This window comes from Gossypium arboreum, chromosome 11 (assembly GCF_025698485.1).
Source record: "Gossypium arboreum isolate Shixiya-1 chromosome 11, ASM2569848v2, whole genome shotgun sequence".
NCBI lineage: Eukaryota > Viridiplantae > Streptophyta > Magnoliopsida > Malvales > Malvaceae > Gossypium > Gossypium arboreum.
In genome coordinates this window covers 59411689-59417903 of record NC_069080.1, presented here as the reverse complement: position 1 = coordinate 59417903, position 6215 = coordinate 59411689, and the positions used below count along the sequence as shown (strand labels likewise).

General features: G+C 35.2%; 1 non-coding gene across 1 annotated transcript; it reads right to left on the bottom strand.

The window, feature by feature from the left end:
- Nucleotides 1–2814: 2814 nt before the first annotated feature.
- On the bottom strand, nucleotides 2815–2921 carry LOC128284736 (small nucleolar RNA R71). Its single transcript, XR_008275158.1, has one exon. It is a non-coding gene; the product is annotated as a small nucleolar RNA R71 (small nucleolar RNA).
- Between the last annotated feature and the right edge of the window lie 3294 nt (nucleotides 2922–6215).

Here is a 6215-nt window from a genome sequence, read left to right as displayed (position 1 = left end):
CCATTTCTTACATGCATCAAAACCATATAAATAACAAAAATATAACCATTTCCAAATGGTTCCAAAAACCAACATATATACAAACCATATTTCAAACATGCACATCTATTCAAAACATTTCCAAAGCTACCATAACTTGACCGTGTTGAGGCCAATTCATTACCTACCATTTTGGCCACTCAAAATTGCATTAACACATTGTAAAAATGACACACATAAACAATGCATCGAAATTACCAAGGTTACATCAACCAAAATGACATATTGGAAACACAAAAATTTACACACTTTTTCATATCCTTTTTAACTTAAATTCATATGAATTCGGTTAAATTCTTGTTGAAAAATAATTAATTTTTATAAAATAATTAAAGTGCACTTAAAATATGAACATGTTTAATTTTATTTAATTTTATAATTATTTTTTATGAATTTTGGTTGTTCTCGACAAATTTGCATAAAGGGCGAAAAATGGCTCGGCAGATGCTGCTAGAAGCACAAAACCAAGAAGCAATTTGAAGTATTGAGGCAAACTAGATTTTCAGCCTAAGACAGTCCAAATTATATGTATTTATTCATAATTTAATTAATTTTAATTTATATCCAATTTAATTTGGGTTAATAAATTATGATTAATTATTATGAAAAAGTGGTCCGATTGAACCGAACAGCCAAGAAAAGGACAGCCGAAAACTGTCCAAGCGCTGACCCAATTCAGCTCATTAGCTGATTATTTAAGCTGCAAAGAAGCCCTTGAAGATTTGTTCAAATTACAATTAGACCCCTCCACAATTAGTGCCTTTGTAGATTTGCCCCAAGCCATATTTAGAAAAGTTGAAGCCATCAACTTTGCCACATAGGTGGCCGGCCAAGGGGTGGCTCTTTGGCTGCTATTTTTAGCAAATTTTAGCTGTCACATTCAGCTATAAAAACCCCGCTTGGCTGATCATTCAAAACATCCGTCATTCATTCACATCTCTTCTTTCTTCTCTCATTTTCTCCTCTCATTTTCCTATTCGAAGTCCATTGCTCTCTTGCTAATTTCTCCTCTTGGAAAAGGGGCATTCATCAGCCATTTTGGAGCAGCAATTGAGTGTTCATAACAGCCTTGGTCGACAAGGACTATAAAGAAGGAAGAATGAAGCAATATAGTCAAGGTACAGAAAAACACCAGATTTGATTCTTGTTCCCTATCTCTTTAATTTTTGTTGTTTTTGTGATGAACATATCTATGAATATTTTTGTTGTTGGAATGGTTAACTTAATCAACTTAGCTTGAATTTAATTAGTGTTGGGTTGATTGCATTTCGTCCTCTTAAATTATTAAAATTGTGTTTATGCTGTTATAAGCCTCAGTAAAATGCTTGATTAAGTAAAATCATGCCTAATTTATTCTTGCATTATAATTGTTAGGTAACTAATGAATTAATTATTTAAATAGACTAAAATTGTAATTAATTGACACACTACTTAATCAGTGTATGTTTATTCTTCTAAGGTAGTTGAAGGTTAAATTAGCAATGTATCTGGCAATACACTTGCCTTGCATAACTTGCAAGATTATTGTGATTAAACTGTTTCAAGGTAAGGATACCTTGTTACCTCACATGGTCTTTTATGTTCATATTAGATTTAATTAGTCGTTTGAATTGACATAGGAATATGCAAGAGATTAGTTTAATTTAATGAGTATGTCTCTGCAATAACATGTTTGCTTATTAAAATATGTTTAATCATTTGAATTAACATAGGGATATGTTAAGAGATGAATGAATTTGTGTAGGTGAGTATGTTCATAAGTTAGCAAATTATCGAGTTGCCGTGAATTTATTCGTAACAACATAAACATGAGTTTAATAATTTTAAGTTAAAGAAATGTAATTAATCCAACACAATTATGTCATCTTGATTAAATCCCATTTTGAAATTATGCATTAGAACTCTTATTTTTATTTAGTTTAAAATCTTATTTTTCTTAATCACCCTTTTCAAAACAAAATATTTTTCTTCACCAAAGTGTTTTAAATTGCATTCATAAATAATTCTTTTCATAGTCCCTGTGGGTACGATAACTCGACATTTACTTATCACTTTATTACTTGTTGCGATTGTGTACACTTGCACATTTTCGTCGTTCTAAGTTTTTGGCTCCATTGCCGGGGACTGTTTTAAAAAGTCATTATTTGTGAATTTTTAGTTTTTCATTTTGGTTTAATTTTTTTTTAAATTTTAACTTAATTAATTTTTCTCTAATAATTTCAGGTGTGTATGAGTATTGACCAAATCATCGATCTACTCCTTGTAGACCCTGAGATAGAAAGAACTTTTCAAGAGTGAAGAAGACAAGTGAACCAGAGAAGGATCGAAGAGATGAATTTTAAAAATCCAAATCAAGGAAATGGAGCAAACCCTGCTCAAAATCTTATCCTTACTGCTGATGACAGGGATAGAGCTTTAAGACAGTATGTCGTGTCAATGTTTAGTGATCTTAATCTGGGTATTAAGAGACCTAAAATCGAGGCACAACAGTTTGAGTTGAAGCCAGTCATGTTACAGATGCTTCAGACAATAGGCTAATTCAGTGGAATGCATACCGAATATCCTCACCTACATTTAAGACTACTTATGGAGGTGAGAAATTCTTTCAAGTTAGCTGGAGTACCCGAAGATGCATTACAATTGAAACTATTCCCATATTCACTAAGGGACAGAGCTCGAGCCTGGTTGAACTCATTGCCACCAAACTCAATTTCTACATGGCAAGAGTTAGCAGAAAGATTCCGTATGAAGTATTTCCCACCTAGCAAGAATGCTAAGTTGAGGAATGAGATCACTACTTTCCAAAAAATGGATGATGAGTCATTGTATGAGGCATGGGAAAGGTACAAAGAATTATTATAGAATTGCCCTCATCATGGAATCCCACATTACATCCAACTTGAGACATTTTATAATGGTCTCAATGCTCACACGAGGATGGTAGTGGACGCTTCTGCTAATAGTGCTCTCATTTCTAAGTCTTATAATGAGGCTTATGAAATTATTGAGAGAATTGACAACAATAATTATCAATGGCCAACCAATTGAGCAGTGTCAAGAAGATGAGTTGCTAGAATACATGAAGTAGACGCTCTTACTTCACTCGCATCTCAGGTATCATCAATATATTCAATGTTAAAAAATCTTACTACTAATGGGTCTAACAGTTTTACAACATAGCCACCTAACCAATTTGGAAATATAGCCTGTGTTTATTGTGGGGAAGGACATTTGTTCGAAGAATGTCCATCGAACCCAGAGTCCATGTACTACATAGGTAACCAGAACCAAAATTAAGGAAGGCAAGGACTATAATCCAATTTCTATAACCCATCGTGGTGAAATCACCTAAATCTTTCCTAAAGTAACTAAGGGGTTGGAACCAGTAATATGTACGCCTAACCTAGATCGACCCAGCCACCTAGTTTTCCCCAACAAGTTTAGAAACCAACCCAAGCTGAACCATCTAATGGCTCAGAAAATTTGTTGAAGGCATACATGGCTAAAAATGATGCCTTAATCCAAAGCCAAGTAGCTACATTGAGAAACCTGGAAAACCATATGGGCCAGCTTGTAACTGAACTCAGGAATCGACCATAAGGTGCTTTACCTAGTGATACGAAAAATTCAAAGAATCCAGGGAAGGAGCATTGTAAAGCATTGGCATTGAGGAGCGGAAAGACATTAGAGCCCAACACCGTCGAAGTTCAAAAGGAGCAAGCTGACACTCAAGAATCAGAGGAAGATCAACCGATGTTGAAAATCCAGGTTCACTAGAACTAGAGTCTGTAAAATCTGACAAAGTAACCTCAGAACTAGCTAATTCTGATCAACTTACAACTTTGTTAGATGTAGAATCACCATAAAAGGTGAATCAAACCAATTCTAGTGAAGAAACCATAACCACATTACCCTCAAAGACATCAAAAGTAGAAGTAGGAGATTCAATTCAAGAAGTTCCTAGACGTACTCAAGTAACTTCATATCAACATCCCCTTGGTTGAAGCACTTGAGCAAATGCCGAACTACATCAAATTCATGAAGGATATCCTGTCCAAAAAATGAAGACTTGGAGAATTTGAGATGGTAGACAAATTACCCCCAAAGTTGAAGGATCCTGGATGTTTTACCATCCTTTTGCAACAGTGGAGTAACATATTGTTGAAAGGCATTATGTGATTTAGGTGCAAGTATTAACTTGATGCCTATGTCAATATTTAGGAAGTTGGGGATAGATGAAGTTAGACCAACTACGGTTACACGTCAATTAGCAGGTTGATCCTTAGCACATCTAGAAGGAAAAGTCAAGGATATATTGGTACATATAGATAAATTTATCTTCCCTGCTGATTTTGTTATTCTAGACTTTGAAACAGACAAAGAAGTATCAATTATCTTAGGAATACCGTTCTTAGCAACTAGAAGGACCCTTATTGATGTGCAGAAGGGCGAGCTTACTATGCATGTTCAAGATGATCAGGTAACATTTAACATTTTTAAGTCTATGCGATTTCCTGACACAATTGATGATTGTTTTGCGGTATCCGATTTAGAGGATTTAATAGTGGAGAAGGAGCTCAACTATGTTGAGGATCTGTTGGATCAAATTTTGACATTAGATCCTCTGAATGATGAAGAAGACGATGAATACTTAGCATTGTTAGAAGCTAATCAAAAGGGATTTAATCCACAATCTTATTTTGAATCTTTGGAATTAGAGAAAAGGAATTATGCCCAACCAAAAGCGTCAATCGATGAGCCACCTAAATTAGAACTCAAGGTACTACCTTCACATCTAAAATATGTTTATTTAGGTAACTCTTCTACTCTACCTGTGATTGTTTTAGCAGAATTAACTACTGAGCAAGAAGAGAAATTCATCCTGGTGTTGAAATAATTCAATAAGGCTATTGGATGGACCATAACCGATATTCGCGGTATTAGTCCATCTGTATACATGCACAAGATCATACTAGAAGATGATGAGAAAGGGACAATTGATGGACAACGAAGACTGAACCCTATTATGACAGGCGTAGTAAAGAAAGAAATCATCAAGTGGTTAGATGTGAGTATAATTTACCCGATCTCAGATAGTTCATGGGTAAGTCCAGTCCAGTACGTGCCAATGAAAGGAGGTATTACAGTAATCGAAAATGAGAATAATGAGTTGATACCATCTAGAACGGTTACGGGATGGAAAATTTGCATTGATTACTGAAATCTGAACAAGGCGATAAAGAAAGATCACTTTCCTTTGCCGTTTTTGGACCAGATGCTGGATAGACTCGCAGGATGAGGTTATTACTATTTTCTCGATGGATACTCGGGGTATAATCAGATTACAGTAGCACCAGAGGATCAACACAAGACAACATTCACCTACCCGTATGGTACATTCGTATTTCGACGCATGCCATTCGATTTATGTAATGCACCTGCTACATTTCAAAGATCTATGATGTCGATTTTTATTGACATGGTTGAAAGGTATTTGGAAACTTTTATGGATGATGTTTCAATATTTGGAGATACTTATGATGATTGCTTAGCCAATTTAGCCAATGTACTAAGGCAATGCGAAGAAACAAACCTGGTACTCAACTGGGAAAAGTGTCATTTCATGGTACGAGAAGGTATTGTTCTAGGGCATCGGATAACAAGACACGGAATTAAGGTAGATAAAGCAAAGGTAGATGTTATTGAGAAACTCCCACCTCCAACATCTGTAAAGGGTTTTAGGAGCTTTTTGGGCCACACCGGTTTCTATCAAAAATTCATCAAGGACTTCTCCAGAATTGCTAAACCCTTATGCAAATTTTTAGAGAAGGACATAACGTTCAAATTTGATGAAGAGTGCTTAAGAGCTTTCAACGATTTGAAGAGTCAATTAGGTTCGGCACCCATAATCATTACACCAGAATAGGATTTGCCATTTGAATTGATGTGTGACGCAAGTGACTTTGCGATAGAAGCTGTCATAGGTCAGCGAAGGAACAAATTCGTTCATCCCATCTACTACACAAGTCAAACTCTCACAGGAGCTCAACTGAATTATATGGTAACAAAGAAAGAGTTACTTGATATTGTGTTTGCTTTTAACAAGTTTTGATCTTATCTTATAGGTACCAAGGTGACTGTCTATACCGACCACTCTACAATTAAGTATTTACTAG